The sequence below is a fragment of the Anolis carolinensis genome, chromosome 2 (genome assembly GCF_035594765.1).
Source record: "Anolis carolinensis isolate JA03-04 chromosome 2, rAnoCar3.1.pri, whole genome shotgun sequence".
Taxonomy (NCBI): Eukaryota; Metazoa; Chordata; class Lepidosauria; order Squamata; family Dactyloidae; genus Anolis; species Anolis carolinensis.
The window spans coordinates 153349703-153370903 of NC_085842.1; the positions used below are offsets into that span (position 1 = coordinate 153349703).

At 39.5% G+C, this 21201-nt stretch overlaps 1 long non-coding RNA gene across 1 annotated transcript in view; it reads left to right on the plus strand.

The window, feature by feature from the left end:
* The first annotated feature begins 454 nt into the window (after positions 1–454).
* Positions 455–21201, plus strand: part of LOC134296299 (uncharacterized) — an 85803-nt gene continuing 65056 nt past the window's right edge. The window contains exon 1 of the long non-coding RNA XR_010002990.1: positions 455–2097. This is a non-coding gene — a long non-coding RNA (uncharacterized LOC134296299). The remainder of the gene's footprint in view (positions 2098–21201) is intronic.

The following is a 21201-nucleotide window of genomic DNA, read 5'->3' on the forward strand; positions in this document are numbered from 1 at the left end:
TTGGAGGCCAACTTCCAGCCAAAGCATTGTATTGTAATGGAAACCATGGGTAACTGAAACTACAGAAATTAAACCTACAGATAACAGGGTTACTGTCTTTTACTTGCTGCCCCTTCCTATAAATTCTGTGAATTCATCCAGAAATCTGGATGAGATTTGTGGGTGTACAACTGCCAGTCTAGAGCCTCTGTGCTTGATTGATCAGGGTTCCCAATCATATGATAAGAGCTTATGCACAGACTCTGCTGAAACTGTTGGGTGAGTGCATGGAGATCAGAAGCAAGGACTTTGGCTCATCTAAAACCTGACCCAGCTGTCTTGAAAAGCCTTAATTTGGGGGTACAGCCTGCTTTTGGATTCCCTCACCCCTGAATTAGTTTAATTTGGGGGTAAAGTCATAATAAGCAGTGCTGTACCAGGTTAATGTGGATCAACCCTATATGGTATTTTGTCATTGTGGGCTGACTGCTTTGCACACTGATCTAAGTGCTCAGTGTAGATGTACCCATGATCCTCTTATAATTTAAAGCCCTTTGAAATAACTAGTAGAATAATTGCATATTTTTCTGTGATAGTACGTATTCCCACTACCTACCACATCCATTCTCTGTTGAATTTTGAGAAAACTGTGCAAGGAAATTCATTCATGCTGGACTACTTTAATAATGGCAGCAATACAATTAACCTGTGAGCTTCTCTCTCATCATATATTGTACCCTCAAGAAATTACTTGGATAGCTTTAATTATGTTTGTGCCTTTACTTTCAACCCTCTTTTATCTTTTTTTTCATTTCCTTTTAGGATGGGGGAAGGGTCTCAGATTCTCTGAAGGCTCTTTGTTTTCCTTGCTCAGGTATTAAATTGATGGCACAACAATCTTGGAATACATTAGGTCCACTTCCCTGCTCTGTCTAAATGTAGGCCTTGTATTATCTTTCACTCCCCCTCCTTCTGTGTTCACCATTTTCCACCAAGTGTAAATCTTATGCAGGGCACCTAAAGAATGAGCTGCAGGAATGTACCAGAACAGAGACAAATTGTTCATACTGTGTGAAGAAGGAAAAAGAAAAGAGGAGGGAGGACGATGAAGGGGGCAGTTGGGAAGAGAAGAAAAGCATCCCTTGTCAGTTGAGGTTCTTTGGAGATATGTGGAGAATAGCAAAGTTGATTTTTTTAATGAGAAAAAAAAATCTCCTTCCAACAAGAGCATGGCTTTGCCGGCACAGTGGCCTGCACAGAAAGGTGACATTTGAGAGAACAATTGCTAGGCTGTTTCTCCATGCCTGCTGCTATGAAAGAGGCTTAAGAAAAGGTGTCCTTGGACTGGTGTTAATAGTCATCTTCATCATTCCTTCCTTCATGTGCGCTCTAGCAAACACTGCTTTATGAAATAGGGGCACACTGCTAATAAACAAAGCACTATAAAAGATCAGATGGTAGTACTCTCCAGCCTCACTTCCTCTCTGCTCGAAGGACGACAGCAGCCGCCTCCTGACTGCCATAGCTCTCTTTGCATTACTATCCCATCTGTTCTGAGTTATCCTTTTAGGCCTTTCTTTATCTCAGTTTTGTTAATCCTGGTTATTTTTCCAGGCTAGAAAACAAGCTTAACATAATGGCAAAACAATTTGGTATGGAGCATGCCACTATTCTGTTTGGAAGAGACTTTAGCTTTCACTTTTGTTTTGTTTTCAAAACCACCTTTTGAGCATCTGTTTTTCAAAGCTGGAAATTTGAACCTTGGCTAGTGGGAAATACACAATGATCTCTTGGTAAGACAATCTGCAGTGAAGGCCTAGTTGGCTTCTGAAACACTTGCTGGACACCTTACCAGCTACATTAGGACAAGGTTAACAAAAGGAGAAAACAACTATAATGGCATTTTTCTATACCAAAGACTGTAAAGGGTCCTAACCTGTGGAAAAGTCACCAACATGCTATGCTGCAATATACAGAGAAGGCCACTGGGATCTTATTGAAGATACAATTCAGAAAAGAAAGCAAGCCACATCCTACTTGCCCTGGAGAGCTGAAATGTACCTTCTGTCTTTTTTTCAGGAATGAAAAAGAATTTACGTGGAATAGCCAGAACAGAAGGTAAGAACAAATAAGTCCCTTTACAGAGTGCAACAGAAGTCTTTGTATCTGGAGAATTTTGCTGAGCAGAAGATTCTGAGCTCAGTTTTTGAAACAGGCCTTGACCTAAGAAAATCATTATTAGAAACATACTGAATAATAGTTCCACATGCGTAATCATGCATATCTAAAGGTTTCTAGTACTCCTGACAATTATTAATTCTTTTGATTAATTTCCTTGAATATTGATTAAAATTTACAGTATTATTTGAGCATATTGTGGGGTTGTGTTGGCAGGTGTTTATTTACACTGACTAGCTATAATGTTCAGGGAGGGGAGGGGCTGTTGCTGTGTTAATCTGTTGCAGTCTAACACAGCAAAGTGTATTGCAGAAAACTAAGGATGAACATCTTGTATTTGGCATATGCTTTTCTACTAAATGTGTGCTGAGAATGTGAGCTCATGAAGTGAGCATGTGAAATGGCCAAAGATATTTTGCATGATGCTATTTGTCTGTGATGTTGCCCATGTCAAATGAAATTTATACTCTTCTAGCATCCCATGGTGCAATGGGGATTTGACCATTTATTTCCAAAAATGTGGCAACAAATGGCTCGTAGTCTGGAAATTTGTTATCTTCTACCCTAGTTGCAACCTAATTCCATATTCTGGTTGTTTCTCTATAAGATGGTAGAGCATCCATTGCTCACGTTCTATGAAGTGCTTGAGTTCTTGTGCTTTCAGTGTGAGAACATCTATTCCAGGACACTGCTAAGTCCCGAAGGGCTTGTTCAGGAAATAGCTTGGGATTGTAGCTCACATAATGGCACTAGGGGAAGGGGTGGAGCTCATTCAAGGTCACAAATATTGGTATTGACTAATCAATATTTTGAAGTAGTTTATTTTGCCAGTAGGGAGGCAACCAGTTTTTAATGTAAGGATCTTATCATGCTTGTGAGACAGTGCAAGTGCTATATTTAGTGCTATATCAAACAATTCCAATATCATGGTAGAATTTCTTGTAGGGTTTGGAAAACTTACATTTTTTAAAATTGCAAGCTACCAGTCAGCCAACTGGACAAAAAGGGAACTTTTTGTAAGCTTGCAATCATATGCTCAAAATGATCATTTTGAAGAAATTAGGACTGTAGACTTTCTGCCTTCATCCACATTGGCCAGCTAGTATAGTAATGCTTTCTTAAATATATTTGTGTTAATTGAGACAGAAAGAATACTAGCCTGTTAAAGAGCAGTCAGAAGGATTTATTCACAATGAATTGTACCTGGGTTTGGAGTAATATACTCTCCCCCATTTAATTAATATTTTTTAATTTAAAATGTATTCTCACTCTTGTTCATTCCAGATTGTTGTCAAAAGTCTCTTTGTAATAACAATTAGGAATCTTATTCAAATTGCTTTCTTACTGTAGCATATCAGTTTCCAGAAATTCAATTAGAGAAACTATGAATGGGAAACAAGACATCATTCATTTAATTAATCACCCATTATTGATTGCAACCTATGTTTAAGAAACCAATGTCTGAAGGAATCAAGAATGGGTTAAAAACTACTGCATCAACAAAGGTTTCCTTCACAGCACAGACTAGTGTGTGTTCGGCTTATACGGTGGTTGGGTTTGCTTCGGGGGTGTGAGGATTTGAGTGTTGCTGGAGCTATGTGAAAGAGGATTGGACTGTAGCCATGGACTGTTGGCAAATAATCCTAATAATGTTTTCTGTGGTGAGTGTGTGTGCTTGTGTTTTAACGTGATAATAGCAGGACTGTGTGTTTGGGCTCCAGTATAAGACAGTTCAGGGAGGTGAGCGCGTTGAGTGGCTAGTAGGATTTAATTGGCAGATGCCCCAGGCTACAATAAAAGGAACTGAAGCCAAAGTGTTTAAAGCTTTGGCCATTATAGCAAAGCAGTTTCAGTGTTGATAGGAACTGAGATGGGAGTTATGTCTGGGAGTAAATGAACAATGTACTGTGCTGCTTTCTGGGAACAGTGAGAGCAAGTGAGCAGCAGTTATAAAGGTCTTCTCATAACTTTGGAGCTATGAGTCTCTCTGTGTTAGACAGCCAGTTAGAGACTCTAGAAGTCAGAGGTTATCAGACTTGGAATAGATGTAAGCAACAAATCCAAATCCCTTCTATCAATCCAGAAAATACACTGAATGAATGACCTTGGAGCTATTCCCAGCAGGCTGTCTGCCTATCATGCAATGCCTATCCTAACCTAGATCCCTCAAAATATTTGGTTCTACATAAACCCAGACCATTGCTCATGCTAGAAGCTGTATATCCCAAGTATCTAGGAACTTCCCCAGATTGAGGAAGACTACATAATTCAGCCCATCCTCTGTATTCACATAATCAGTACCCATGGATTCACAGCTTTCTTTTAAAAAAACAAAACAAAACAAAACAAAAAACCCCAAAAAACCCCAAAAGGCAAGCCTTGATTTTATAATTTTATGGAAGGGATACCATTTCACTATGCCATTGTATGTAATGGGACTTGAGCATCCATGGATGTTGGTATCCATGGGGGTCCCTGAACTCAATCTTAGCAAATATGAAGGGTCATTGTAATACATGTACCCACAGTGATCTTCCTTTGCCCTCTTCCAGCTTGACTGTCAAAAGGACTTTGGAAGTGTTCCCTTCCCCTTTGAGTTAACTACACGTTGTGGTTTGTTTGGGGCCAGAGTTGTGATCAATGGAAACAACAGTTGCTAGATACTGGAAGTTTTTATTTTAATGAAGTCATCATCTTGAGAACATTCCTTTAGCTAAGAATTAGAATCCCATCTAAATGTGTGAAGGTAAATAGATATTGTTTAGAGTGTTGCATTTGTCTATAGTTAAAAAAGATAAAGTATATATTTCTAGAAAACGACACGGGTCACTGAGGACACCACTGCCACAGTCTAACCTACCCACTTATTGCAAAACCTACAATGTAAGGGAAAGCTGAAGGATGTACCATGAACACCAACTTGATCTTTGAGAAAAGTCTTATCTTAAGGATGCCTTTGTGAAACTGGGAGAATAATGTTTTACCATTTTCCAAGCAATACCTGTCATCCATTTGAGCTTACATCTACAATTAGAAATGCAAATGTTATTTCTTGGAATCATAAAATCAAACCTCCTGCTATACAAAACTAGGAACACCATGGGTAACTGCAGAAAGTTCACCTGCACTCAAACTTTTCCAAGCAATGCTAAAATGTCAATCCTGTTTTCTTTGAATAAAAGCATTGTCACTTTGCTTCTGTTCAACACATACATGAAAATACTATATATGCACAAGTGGCAAAGAATGAAGATATGGATGCAAAAACATTGAAAAAGCAATTTGGTTTCCCTTTAGTATGTACAAATGAGCGTGGAAATTGTTTTACAGAACAGCATCATGGCCCCACTACATTAATTTTACCTTAATCATCAAACTTGATAACAGCCTGACAGCTCTAAGGTTACAGACACCATCATGAGATCTGATGGTGTTATCTGTGAGGTCTCTCAACCACTTTGGTTGCCTATATCTTTCTGTATTCCAGTTCCTTTGCATGCAGTCCATGTGAACAGCTAGAGATGTATTTATTTGGCTGTACCAATCAGTAGTTTCAGGTAGGATAATGAGCTTCAAATGACATCCTACCCTCCAACCATGTTTGAATGTCAACTTAATTAAAGAAACAATAATGCAAGAAAGGGTGAAAAATAAGAACTGAGACCTACTCTGGAAACAGCCTGGCTTGGATATGATCAGAGAGGGGGTGGGGGGATCTTGGCAATATTTTTAATGTCTTGTACGTGACTTCAAGCAAACTCTGATTGAGTTAGAGAACCATTATTTACTAACATTTTGATATCTGCTTTGCTTTTTGTCACACAAGTGAAGGGTTATCTTGTGTGAGGAAAAGCAGCATTGGTTGTGAATTGAAAGTAGTACAATAAAAAATGTCTCCTGGACAGTTTATGAATCAATCTGTTTAGATAAGTTCACATTTTACGCCAGAATTTCACAGTCTAATATCACATTGGCGTTTTAAAGCAGAGGTACCCGCTTTGCTATCACCCACTTTGCTCCTGCAGATTTCTGGGAAATGTAGTTTAAGGTGGGGATTTTGGAATTCTCAGCTAGAGAAGTACTCAGCTTCCCTAAATAATATTTCCCAGATTTTTACAGGAACAAATTGGGCAATAGCAAAATGGGCAAAATGAGCAGAATATCACTAGCATTGGGCTCAGTAGTGTTTTCTTTCTGACAGTGGGAGCTGCATCTTAATTCCTCCAATCACTCCTCATCACCCTATTGTTTCATACCACTGGGACCTGCAGTGATGGAAAATCATAGAATATGACATGGATAAGTATGCCTAAATATTAGAGAGGAGTGGATGCTGGATACAAAATGGCATTTTGTCTCATTCCATCCTAGAAAACTGTTGAGTGGGCCTGGCAGCATGTAGATGCTGGAGAAGAAGACAGAAGATGTAAGGCAGAAGTTGTAGGCAGGCTTTGTGTCATAGCCTTGTGCTCTACTGCTTGTGGTCACATCCATAGTATCATAACTCATGGCTGTCAGTGAGCACATGTGTGGCAAGTTAGCTATCCATGAGGAACTTTTGCACATTAGGTTGCATCAGTGTAGATGGAAATTTGAGGCACACCTTTGAGTGAGGTGCACTATTAAACCAAGAGGGTCACAAAAAGTAACTCAATCTTCATGTTTTCTTCTAAAAATCTTGTGGGTGGGAACTTCTACAATGACACAATGAAGTGATGGATTGCTTCATAGCTTCCTTGCCATATCATACTTTTTTGTCTTCTTCCTGTTAAAAAAGCAGAGATTTTATTAGAAGGCCAACGGCTCCCTGAGCTCAGAACGATTGTTCTTAATGTACTCATAAGTGCATGGGGAACACTTTCTGAGGCAAACTTCCCTTCATCCAGCCACAGCGAGAGCAGCTTAGGGTAACTGAAAGGGAGTTTGCATGGGGCTGAAGTGAGAAGGGAGGGAGCAGATAGGTGACAGCTTGAGGCAACCTGAGTTCCTTTCTCTGTTCGAGGTAGATTAGATTTTACTCAGCAGGGTGAATTCTTAATTAGAGCAGCCCCGTCCTGCAGCTGCAGCCCTATCCTTCGGACCCCTGCTCTGCCTTCTAAAATTTCATGAGGGAAGTTGTCATGCCTTATTTCCTGAGCTCTAAAACTCGAGCAGTGAGCTGTGATTTCAATGGGAGGAAAAGACATGTAATTTAATCATCTTTATTAGAGTCTGGGTAAAGAGGTGGGCACATTGAGCAGGTCCTCTACTTGTGTGTTGACTTTTCTAGTAGCCCTAAAGGACACTTGATAGCTTCTTTGATAAGGAAACAAGTCCGGAAAGTGCAATGATAGTGTTGGTATTTTTTTTGAAAAAGAAATAGATATTGAATATCATTTTAAGTGTGTCTTGTCTATTCCCTTTCTTGTCATGAGCCAAACGGGTGCCTGTAATGGATACATACATCATGTATTTATTAATGCCCAACTGTGATTTGAATCTTTGGCCCTTGGACTATGGGGTGTGCAAATCACAGCAGCCCAGCTTTTTGAGCAGACTGTTCCAGAATAGTGATGTACAGATAAAAAATGAGCATGAACTCTCCATAGCCTGGCTTAAAATTTCTCTGAGGACATGTTCACAGCCTGATGGGTGGTAGGTGATGGAGGCAGCATTTGTTTATATAAGCATTTTCCAGTGTGGTCACCTGCTGGTTCCAGAGGAAATGGGTCATCATCTCTGAGTCTGACTTAAAAGAGGCGAAATGGTTGGGATAATCTATTGGCTTCACTTAAAGGTTTATGGATTCATTTGCTTCAGATTTAGAATCATTTTAAAGACAGAAAAGGCCTAGGCACCAACAGGATATCTTTGTAAGTGACCACGAAAGCTGAATTTCAAATACCTATCAATTTAATCATGAATGAAAAAAATGCATTGATCTGCATATATATTTCATTTAAAAATAGGTCTCCTTATTGTTTACTGTATTAAATGAGCGACATTCAAAGACCTCAATCAATTTGCTTTTTTTCAAAGGAATCAAAGGAGAGCCATCCCATCCTACACACTTCATTTCTGTTTCTATTTAAGTATCTTATTGAAAGATGTAGGGAAAAAATACAAACTGAAAGAATTATGACTTTTGAAAAAGATCCAACACTTTTGGTGCTGAAAATATCTTCAGAATGATACAATCTAAATTAAAAAAGGTAAAATCAGGCTTTAAAATACCCTTGTTTCCTTGAAGGATTTGTTGATTCAGTTATTATTTTGCCCCAATATTAATTTGATGTACTGACACGGGAGTGAACTGGAACATTCACTGGCAAACATTCACCTTCCCACTAAGGGGTTGCAAACTCCACTGGGTGACAGCATCAGAAGGAGGGATTGCAAAATTAAAAGGTAAAGGTAAAGGTTTCCCCTGACATTAAGTCCAGTCGTGACCGACTCTGGGGGTTGGTGCTCATCTCCATTTCTAAGCCGAATAGCCAGCGTTGTCCATAGACACCTCCAAGGTAATGTGGCCGGCATGACTGCAAAATAACAATTTATCAATAATTTTGTGCAGTGTTACTGCAGAAATGTACTTTAAATTTTAAAAATAACATTTTTGTAAGCCCAGCATTACAAAAAAAAAATCAATATACTGCACCTACAAGGTTAAATGTTCTGCCTATATACTTTTTGAACCTTCAAAAGTACATGCAGACTTCAAAGTTGTCTTTATTACTCAAGTACAATGGCATTTTGAATCATAGGTTTTTGTCTGCACATACTAAAAGTATTACTGTTTTCATCGCTGCTGCTATTTTTAAAATAGTTTTGTCAAATAGCCTGATATTTTAGATTCAATATTGTAGTTTGGTGTGATGCTGGAGGAGATCCATGGTGATGCGGGAGTTGCACCATGTATTACCACACTGTGTAGCACCAACCCTACTTGACACCACTGCTGGCAAAAAAAATCCACCTCAAAAAAGAAAATACAATAGAACCATTGATTCACTCTATGCCATGCAAAAGGTGTGAAGGATCCCCTAAAATTAACAGAGCTTAGTGACAATGTAATAAGCTTTTACGGGTCCCAAAAATAAGGCTAGTGGGCTGGATGTGGCCCTCCAAGGTCCAGCCCCCACCCTAATCTTTAAATTAAGGGTTGCCCTAAGTCTGAAACAACTTGAAAGCACACAACAGCAATAATCCTAATTAACATGAGTATGTCATCAGCCCAAAGCAGGTCCACACTTCCAAATGAAATATAGTAGAGTCTCACTTATCCAACATTCACTTATCCAACACATTTTTGTAGTCAATGTTTTCAATACATCATGATATTTTGGTGCTAAATTTGTAAATACAATAATTACTACGTAGCATTGCTGCGTGTTGAACTACTTTTTCTGTCAAATTTGTTGTATAACATGATGTTATGGTGCTTAATTTGTAAAATCATAACCTAATTTGATGTTTAATAGGCTTCTCCTTAATCTCTCCTTATTATCCAACATATTCACTTATCCAACGTTCTGCTGGCCCGTTTAAGTGAGACTCTACTGTACTGGTAAGTTTATGTTGGTTAAAATTGTTAATTCGCTTTAAATATTGTGTTGCTATTTCATTATTATTTTTTTGCACTGCAAATAAGATATGTGCAGTGTGTATAGGAATTTGTTAATTATTTTTCAATCTATAGTCTGGCTCCCCAACATTCTGAGGGTTCATGAATCGGCCCTCAGCGTAAAAAGTTTGAGGACCCCTATTTTACAGCAAGATGTGAAACAGACCAATTGCAAAAAGAGTTACAGTGCAACATCTTATGCTTGCCTACTTAGAAGCAAGGTTCAGCGTGGTCACTCACAGGAGCATCTTATTGCTCTTGTGGGGAAAAGGTGTTTTGTGCTGGGAGATACAGTAATAAGGGCAGATCTGTTTTCCTACTCTTTAAAGTGCTCCTGAGGTGTGTTTTTCTTTTATCATGAATATCTGCCTGCTTTTAATGGAGCATTATATATAGTACATTTTCTCAGTTGTGATTATCTCTTTGCAGCCTGTTCAAGTGGAAGTTTCTGAGACACCTGCATAGATGTTCTAATGTAAAATGAATTACTAGTTGAATCTCACTGGTTCAAAATGCTCGGGACCAAAAGTTTTCAGATTTTGAATGTTTATTTTTTTAATATTTGGACTTGTATAAACATATTACTTTGTCACATGGCCACCAGACATTTTGTGTGTCATTGGGGGGCATGGGGAACTTGCCGCCCTATGCTCCATTTCACCTAGCTCCAGTTGAGGGTGATCCCATGAGGTGATGCGTCAATCACACGGCTTCCCCTTGTAGTTGAGGGCGATCCCCCCCGACCAATAAAATATAATTTATAACCAGGGAATCAGGGAAATTTTTGCCAAGGACACCAGGCTGGAATGGTATAATGATAAGAGTTACACACATTTTTCTGTTCCTTGATGCCTTAGACTAGATTCTACAAAAACACATCATCCACTAGATAGCCTCTCTCTTTCTTCCCATTCTCTCTCTCTTTCTTTCTCTAACTACCTAACCCATAATCCCTTCCCTTGTGCCGGATTCCCTTTCCCATCACCTGTGTGTTTTTCCTTGTTCCTGGGCGCATCATCCCAGAATGGTCCCTGGATGGTGCCTGCTGACCCCAGGGACCCCTCCCCACCATTCTTTTCTATAATTTCACATTCCCTCTACACAAGAGGACTAAGGAAGATAGGAGCCTCTTAGAGAAACTTGTACATCCTGATCGGTGTGTAACCCCAAAACTCCATATTGAAAGGCCTCTGCTCGTACAGGTATTCCTACAGATTAGAGAGATGGACCGAAACTAACAAAATGAAGTTTAATAGGGACAAATGCAAGATACTTCACTTAGGCAGAAAAAATGATATGCAAAGATACAGAATGGGGACAATGCCTGGCTCGACAGCAGTATGTGTAAAAAAGACCTTGGAGTTCTTGTGGACAAGTTAAACATGAGCCTACAATGTGATGCAGCAGTGAAAAAAGCCAATGGGATTAATAGGAGTATAGCGTCTAGATCCAGGGAAGTCATGCTCCCCCTCTATTCTGCCTTGGTCAGGCCACACCTGGAATACTGTGTCCAATTCTGAGCACCGCAGTTGAAGGGAGATGTTGACAAGCTGGAAAGCATCCAGAGGAGGGCGACTAAAATGATCAAGGGTCTGGAGAACAAGCCCTATGAGGAGTGGCTTAAAGAACTGGGTATGTTTAGCCTGCAGAAGAGAAGGCTGAGAGGAGACATGATAGCCATGTACAAATATGTGACGGGAAGTCATAGGGAGGAGGGAACAAGCTTGTTTTCTGCTGCCCTGCAGACTAGGACAAGGAACAATGGCTTCAAACTACAGGAAAGGAGATTCCACCTGAACATCAGGAAGAACTTCCTCACTGTGAGGGCTGTTTGGCAGTAAAACCCCCTCCCCCAGCCTGTGGTGGAGGCTCCTTCTTTGGAGGCTTTTAAGCAGAGGCTGGATGGCCACCTGTTGGGGGTGCTTTGAATGAGATTTTCCTGCTTCTTGCAGGGGGTTGGACTGGATGGCCCGCGAGGTCTCTTCCAACTCTACGATTCTATGGATTCCTTACGTTTAACCCCCCCCCCCATTTTTATGATTTCTTTTTATGATTATATGTATTAATGTATAAAAATGAAGCAAGATGACCCCATTGTGAACTCTGGCTGACAATTCTAAGATCTGGGTATTTCAGGTTGCCTCAGACCATCACCTTTGTCAAAGGATTTCCATGCATCCAACACAGGGAACAATAGGCGATTAGCTTTTCTCCGCAAGTCTTGGAGGGTCAGAGACCAGACCACTTGGGAAGATGAGAACCCCTTGGACATGTTAATAATTGTTCATAAAGGACATTTCCTCAATGCGGGGAGCAGGGAATGTTGCAGCCTTCCCCACAGTGACATTTCCCCATCCCAGGAACTAGGATTGACAATAGGGCCCAGAAAAGGGCCAATCATAATCCTATCATTTAGACAAATATTTTCTGTTGGACTTGTCTGGAAGCTTGGTGTTTGGGACACTGGGCTCAATCAGAGACTGTACATGCAAAAGGACAATAAGAGTTTCAACAGACCTATTGGGGTTATTGTACCCACACACCAGGGATAGTTAATCCCATCATCAGCCATTGTTCAAAGATCTGCCAGCCCCTCTTTCATTATTGGACAGAGGGAAATTTATATCGAAGGTAGGCGGCGCTCTCTCATTGGCTCCAGGGAGCCCCTGCTGACGTCATGCTGGCTCAGCCAATCATGGCAAAGCTGGGTCTAGCTGGGGGCAGTGGGAATTTTGAACCTGAAAACTGTATAAAAGTGCAAGTCTTGCTGTTTTATGTATTTCAGCTTATTTTTGTGAATTATCATGGGCTGGCATCACTTTCAACTGAAATTAAATTAAATACCTCAATGGCTTCTGCTTCAGCTTGGTGAGATCTAGTCTGGAATTATTGGCTTCATTTTCTCACCAGGCCTAACCCACAGCTGCTTGGATCTCACTATCCACTGCTGCTCTAAATTGCTCGCTAACACCCTTATAGATTCCAATGGCAAAACAGGAAGTGTTATACCCCAGCTGCCTTTGGATGCTGAACCTGGTTTAGATATGAACTTTGACCAGGATAAAGCCTATTCTGACATTTCACCTAGTTCTCCTTCAAGTTCTTTCCGATTACAGACCCCAGCTGTGGATAGCTCCCAGGCTTCCTTAATTGGGAGAGATAATGATAACACTACTCCTCTGGAAGAACAAGATGTTTCAAGCTTCCCAGGGAATGCATCTTTTAACAGGAGACAGACTTTCCAGCAACAAAGATCCCAGATACAGCAGCTTCACAGGAGTCAACGATTGGCTGCTAAAGCAGATACTGGATAGCAGATTGCTTTGGGAACATTTGGGGAGCTTTGGTTCCCTTCGCTGTAATTAGATCTAACTTCTATAAAAGTGTCTTGCACTGTGAACCTCTTGTGGTGTCAATATAGCGACTTCATCGTTTCCAGTTCCTTGTTTTCTCCAAGCCTTTGCTGTTTCCTGGCGGCCAAGCCGAGCCGCGACTCCCGTTGTTAATCCGGAGTGAATTCACGCCCTTGCCTTGTTCCTGAATCCAGTTTGCTTTTAGCCTCGTCTTTTGCCTGCCTTGTAACCAAGACTTTCCTGTGACTTTGGACTTTGCTGTTTACTCCTGCTGCTTTGTTGTTTTTCCCCGCTCAAGAACTTTGCAGCAGTTTTGAGCGTGTTTTGGTTTCTGGACTTTGGACAATAATATTGGACATATCTCTTCAACTCTTTGGACTAATTCATACCATTCCTTAAAGGACTATTGTTCACCCTTCCTTTCCACTTATTCTTTCTTGAATTTATTATTGTTCAAATAAAGATATTATATGATTATTGGTCTCTGTCTGGTTTCCAGTGTTCGAGCAGCCTTGGGGTGTTACAGGAAGCCTCCCATGTTGCCATTATGGCAGCATGCACCAGCTCTTCCCTACTTCACCCGTGGAGCCCCGCCACATCATTGGGCTCCATGGATGAAGTAGGGTGGAGCCTGCATATGCCGCTGAAATCCGCCCTTTGTGATGAGTTCCATAGTGAATGAGGGATGGAAGGCAAAAAGGGTTCAGTGACTGTTTGGTGCCTGCTACATTTTCTTGGGGTGGGAAACAAATGACAGCCAATGGGAACACCCTCTCCTCTCCAAGTGACACTATTGGTAAATGTGACCAATGATGTCCATCCTTCACAGTGCCTTCTATGAGCAGCACCAAGGAAGGCAAAGTCTTGCCTCTCACCCCTCTTTCAACCCCCCCCCCCCCACCACCACCATTACTTCTACCTTGCTGGCATTCAAATCCCAGTTTGTTCAATCTCATCCACTTTATGAAAAACATTTTTTTGGGGGGGGGGATTGACTGTTCAAAAGCTAGATTTTTTCCCCCTCTCTCTCCCTGAATTATTTTTATTTGATTTTCAAAGTCAGGGCCAATGCTAGATTCCACTGATAAATCAGATGGAGCTATGGTAGCCTGGTAATGATTGGCTGTGCTTCAGCAACCAATTGCAAAGAGGTGGTATTCTGTTCTTGGACTTTCAAGGATCATCAAGAAATCCAAAAGCATATATTTGGTTCAATGCAGCATGCTACTGAATCACAGCTAGATACTACCTGGATGTGAAAAAAGTATGGTAACTGTGGTTATGTATATATTTTTTCTTAAAAGTAATAAATATTTTTTTAAAAGATACTACCTGGATGTTTCATGGACACCAAATAGCACTCGGGTGCACCTAAAAACCAGAACAAGGAGATTGGCAACAAGGTGATTGTTGCAGATGGTGATGCTAAACAACTCTATCTGCATAAACCATAAAACAGAGATGTCAGATACAAGCTGTGCACTACTTATCAGAAATTCAGAAAACTGAAATACTCCCAAATCTAAACTTATCTACCTAGATGGCTGAGTTATACCATATTAATTAACAATATTACAGTAGAGTCTCACTTATCCAACATAAACGGGCCGGCAGAATGTTGGATAAGCGAATATGTTGGATAATAAGGAGGCATTAAGGAAAAGCCTATTAAACATCAAATTAGGTTATGATTTTACAAATGAAGCACCAAAACATCATGTTAGACAACAAATTTGGCAGAAAAAGTAGTGCAATACGCAGTAATGCTATGTAGTAATTACTGTATTTATGAATTTAGCACCAAAATATCACGATATATTGAAAACATTGACTACAAAAATGTGTTGGATAATCCAGAACATTGGATAAGCGAGTGTTGGATAAGTGAGACTCTACTGTATTGAAGATATTGTGTAAAATTACATTCAGGCTATGAACATAAGGTATATAGGAAGCATAAAACATTTTTGCGTTTAGGATCCATCTTCCAGATATCTCATTATATATATACCATATGTAAGTATTGGTATTCCAGCATTTAAAAAATTTAAAATACTTCTGGGTTCAAGCATTTCTGAAAAGGCATACCCAACCTGAATGTGGAAATGCACTCTAAGATGAACCTATATTTGCTGAGCCCCCCCCCCCCCTCAGGCCAAAATGCAGGAGGGGGCATATAAAGATATAGTATAAAGTACACATACAGATAAGTGCATGCATGTCATTATATTATATTGTGATATATATAGCAAATTATAGTAGCAGTGTGTTTCCAAAATGTGACCTAAGGATTTGGAAACATCCTGGTGGATACGCCAAGAGGTAACCATAAAAAGGAGAGAAATTAGAAACAGAAAGTATTCCCCTTTCCTCATCAAGACTTCAGGTAAACTGGATGTTGCTTATTAAAAGCAGCAAGCCCCTGCTCTCTCTGCACGTATCCTCAGTTTCAAGCGACACCAGAAAGGAAACATTATCTAATGGGATCTAGCCATTTTGAGAACATTAGCTCTCCCCTGCTCCCTCCTTCCTGAGAACGCAAGAGGGCTGCAGGAGGAGGTAGGAAAGGAAAAGGGGGAATCAGGGAAGGTCACCTTACAGTGCCCTGGGAGGGTAACAAACCCCATACAAAGGTCCAGGTTGATCTCTCCAGGGTCATTACCACAAAAGCCTGTGAAAGGTTAGGAAGGAAAAGGCTTTTCGGAAGTCTTTGCCTACTAATTGATTGAGAGGGGCGGAAGGAAGGATGTATCAAAAAGAGGGGGGGGGGGGAGAGTGGAGAGAAAATGAGCCCCCTGCAATCTTTTCCTTCTCCTCCTGAAACGTATGATTTTAGCAAGCTGTAACTTTACCTGTAACAGGGCAGGAGGGAAATCAAATCCAAAAGGAACAGGGGTTTCCTTTCATTCTAATGACAAAGCTGAAAGAGATTGTTTCCTTTTACTATTAAAGAGAAAGGGAAATTTATAACAGGGACAAAGGTAAGCTCTGAGCGAAACAAACCCCGGAGATACCAACTTGCCCAAGCACTTGTGATAACATCAACTGGTCAAATGCAGCTTGTTTGCCTAATAATACAAGGAAATGGTGGTTGTAATTGTACATTGTGTACACTATGCCTAGGAAATTTCAGCTTCCTATTTCACCTGAGTGCACTGAAGTATTATTGAGTGATGTCTTTCAGGGGAGAAATTTAAACATTTCAATATTCAGATTTTTCTAGTAATTGGGATCACTTGAGCTAAAAATGTACCCAATTTCAGGGCTCTTACTCATCTTAATATGTACTAACTATTGTGATACCTTGGGAAATGAGGCCCAAACCTTGCAACACCCTCCCAAAATATTAAATGATATAGAGTCTTCTGCAAATGCAGCTATATCATATACTCCTTATTGCCATGTGAATCAGTCAGAGGTACAGCATTTGGTGGCTTCACTAACAGTGGGAGCAGTGAATCTTTTCTGTGTTTTAGGTTAGATTTAAGGGATATGCCTATGGCTGTAGCTATTGGGGGGGGGGTAGGGGTTCAACCCCCTTCCCCTGAACATTTTCAGTTTTTTTAAAAAAAAAACTGGTTTATTCATGGATTTTAATTGGTTAACCAAATCCCTATGAGTGTCCAGTGAAGTTTATCTGTCTTGAGTGTCCACTGAAGTTGATCTATGGAGCCTGATTTCTAAATTATTTTGTGTTATGGAAGTACTCTTCGTGGTTTGTTAAAAAAAAGTTTCACCTAGTCTGTTCTATGCCCCTAAACTACCCTTTGCCCTCAGGGGGAGTGAGCAGGGCTCTGTTACTAGTGTTGAAGTTAGATTTAATTCCCAATCCAGTTGAATCACTAAACCACCTATGAACACATCCAATCTTGCCTGATTTTTGAAGCTCAGCAAAGTATGATCTTCAAAGTCTGGCCAGTTAGTCTTGGTTTAGGAAACCACAGGGAATGCCAGAAATCTAGTAAAGGCAAAGAGAGAATCCTGTCTAAAATCCAGGAGAGGCCCTGCCAGTCAGAATTGGCAGTCCTAGTCTATATGGATCAATGGCCTGAGTCAGTATAAATTATTTTTGCCTTCCCCTTAGGCAGAAAAATAATTGAAGCAACACTGAGTACCATTGAATTAAATGATCTTAATCTTTTGCCATCTATCCGTTACTTAATATCCAATCTTCCATGGAAGTTTTAAGAATAATTGTGACACTAGATTTCTAGTAGCACATCTGTGTGTGCCTTCAGCTATTGCAACACATACAATATATTAAATATCCGAGATCTACTGCAGAGCTTTCCAAACGGTGTGTTGCAGCATATTAGTGTGTTGGCTGCAGTGTGTAGGAGTGTCACGAGGACAGAATGTGTGAAATAAGCAAAAAATCATATATTTAAAAATATATATAAAAATATTTATGTGAGATATGTTGTGTCCCCATACATTTCATCATTACAATTTATATCTGTGTCCGTAACTCTTATAAAGGGTTGGTTTAACCTCAGGTTGGCTAGTAAAACTGAATTGCTGTGTCATGAAATGATGCATGTCTAAAAAGTGTGTCACCAACATAAATCTCCTGGTGGAAAGAAAAAGCGGGGTATAAATAATAATAATAAAAAGGTTCTGGTCTACGCCAGTGGAAATGGGTAGTCAATTATTAGAACAGAATAAAGTCAGGTTACATTTTTTAAAAGTAGTATATATACTGAATTTTCCAAGACATGGTGGCTCCAAATGAATGCATACTGTGCACTAGAAAGAATTGTCTTTGAAGGACCAATCTGGCTTTGATCTCATTTTCATACCAGAATGAAAAACTAACTCAAAGAACAGCGGCAGATTGATTATTTGTTCTACAGAAGGATGTTCGAATATATTGCCCAGTATTAATTCTTTTCCCATATGTGGATGTCTAAACAGGAAAACAAATGTTTCAGTAGAAAAATTAACAAACACCGAAGTGCACAGAAGAAAATCAAAAACAGCAACACATAGATTTTTTGCTTTTATAAATATACAGTGTTCACACGAATGTTTCTTACATGTACCTAGGGAATACTACTTGAATAAAATTCCAAAACTATGCAGTAGAGTCTCACTTATGCTTAATTTGTAAAATCATAACCTAATTTGATGTTTAATAGGCTTTTCCTTAATCCCTCCTTATTATCCAAGATATTCGCTTATCCAAGCTTCTGCCGGCCAGTTTAGCTTGGATAAGTGAGACTCTACTGTAGTTTGAAAATAATGTATTTCCTTCCACTCAAAATGTATCAGCTTAACTATCAGAAAATCTAACTTTGGGTGGAAAATGCAGGTTTTTGAAAGACATCTACTAATTTTGAATGTGAATTTCTTTATGGTAGAATACAAAAAATGAAATTCATTTTTCAGAGTGTTCATAGCAAAGTCTTTGGGCTACCAAGAACATTTTAGCTGCATAAACAAAATTGGAACCCTGCTGTGGACATTTTGAAAGCCTAATTGAATATATGCAAATGTGATATACAGAGGTCTACTGTGATATTAGGCCTGCATACGTCTTATGATAGTTGAAGAAGAGAATATCAAGCACATTCATCCACATGTCTGTCCAACTCACTATCTACTGCATCATATAGTATCCAAGTGTTCCTTCAAATACCTGAAAAACAAGTCATCTACCTTGATTTATGGAGGTCATCTGGAAGTCCAGGAAGATGATGCCATCTCTGCATATCCAGTTACATAAACATATTTGGATGCTGCCTTGTGGTTTCACTTTACTGGCTACTGAAGAGTCATGTGTATGTTCTTGGTAGGGAAAGAGGTAGATGCAGGAATAGGAAGGACCCAGAGCTGTGGTTTGTAGAACTGTGTAAGATTGTGGTGATTGATTTACAAAATAATAATTAACAACTAGTGAAACACAATGTTCAATGCATTAATAGAGAGATTATATATCATTGGATCTGAATTATAAAGGAGCTGTTAGTGTTGTGGACCTCTTTAGTACCGTGGATAGCTCCTTCCAAGTTTAGATTGACAGTCATAATGGAGCTACTATCCAATTGATGTGGGTGCCATCAGCTATCACTGATTAAATGTTCTTCTCCAATAGCAAGTGAAATTACTTTACTTACTTTACTTTAATTACTTTTTAACAATTAAAATGTTTAACCAATTTTCAGTTGTGGTCTACTTAGCTACATAGCAGGCGCCAAGGAATCCTGTTACAGAATTGCAAATATGTGCAATGGGACATTTAAAAGAGTAACCTAATACATATCAGACTCCATTTCCAGGAATCTAGTTCTTCGACAACACAATCTCATTCTTGTTCAATTCTTTTTTACACAGACAGATCCACTTACAAACACATTAAGTATCCAAGTAAATTCCCGCCAATGTCTGGTCAACACTTAATTCTCATTAATTCTCATTAATTCTCACTTAATTCAACCATGTCCCAGAATAGGTTTAGCACTCTGGATAGTTCTTTGGAATTCTGAATTAAAATTTGAAATGTACTATTTACCATTTGTTGACTCGGGAGTCGCCAGCTGCTAATAGCTTGCTAACTTGATGACAAAGCTGAATGAAGGGCAATGTGAAATGTTGGGGGCAGGAGACTTAAACAGGTTGAGTAAGGAATATCATGAGCAAATAAATATTCTCCAGAATCTCAAAACAGAATATCAAAAATATCAAGATCTCTATTCTCAAAGTGTCCAAATGGGAAATTCCATTTTATATCTCCTGTTATGCACTAACACAGGCATGGGCAAACTTTGGCCCTCCAGATGTTTTCAACTTCAGCTTCCAAAACACCTGGAGGGCCAAAGTTTGCCCATGCCTGCACTAACAGGAGAAATCTTCATATAGATTATAGAAAATAATTAACTGTGGCATAGTAATATCTTTTACACGAGCATTGAAAGACAAAAAAGGCACATAGTGTTGCTCAGTGTATCAGAATATTTTGCAAAAAGGAAAGAAAATTAAGGGATGTATTCTTAAGTTTGACTTCCAGGCAAACATTTTAAAATGGAATAATAATGTGCCCTTTCATTTCAATTTTATACGAAGGTTTTACTTCAACTTGTAATGGAGATGGAAAACTCTTAAGTTTCTATGGCATGCTGCCTAATACATTCAGATCTCTCCTCCCATAATAAAAACATAGATTCCTGCCCCACTGCTCCCATACCCAGTCTTCCAATCCCCACTATAAAACAGGGAAGAGTTAAGAATACTGTAAATGGTGTAGGATGTAGGATATTATTCTTTGTAAAGTAGCGTCTATTCATCCTTGCCATAGAATTAGTTCATTAGCTGCCTACCAAGATCCGAAATGCTATTATGGTACCTTCCTTCCTCCAAAATATTTTTCAGTGTGTTTACAATAACTAGTGCTGAAACAAAACAGCTGACTTTGTTGACTAGTGTAGTTTGGAGATGCTGAAGGCACCTAACAAGCAAAGTAATCTTTTTGACTACATTGTACTAGAGCTGTTCAAGAGCCCCACAATTTCTGAACTTGAGTTATTAATTCAGATCCAGTACTGATCCAGTCCAAATTAATTCAAATCTCATCTGTTGAGTTAAAAACAATAATATTGACAATGCTAGTGCCAAGGGCCTACTGTCTCAGATGTTACTTCTGTTGTCTGTTGAGATGTCCTGGGTGGAGGCAGAGATCCCTTCTTGACCATGTAGGGGCCAGGGATAAAGGGTAATAAAACAGTCAATAAATTTCAAATGCATTACCAACAACAAAGTAAATTGAGATTCAGGATTCCTGTCTCCTGTGTGATGTAATTGTCCCTTTCATAGAAAAAGAACAGATGAAGTCTAAAATCCCAGCAGGATGGTAACACATCCGGGTGTCCCCTGGGCAACTTATGGGTACACTTATATTTTGGTATTAATGCAGGATAACACCACTTTAACAGCCATGTCTCAATGGCATGGAATCATGGGAGTTGTAGTCTGGTGAGGCACCATCACTCTTTAACAGAAAAGGCAGAAGACCGTGTTAAACTACAACTTCCATGATTTCAAACTGCATTAATTCCACAGTGCAGATGCACCCATTTTCTACTTCCTTAGATG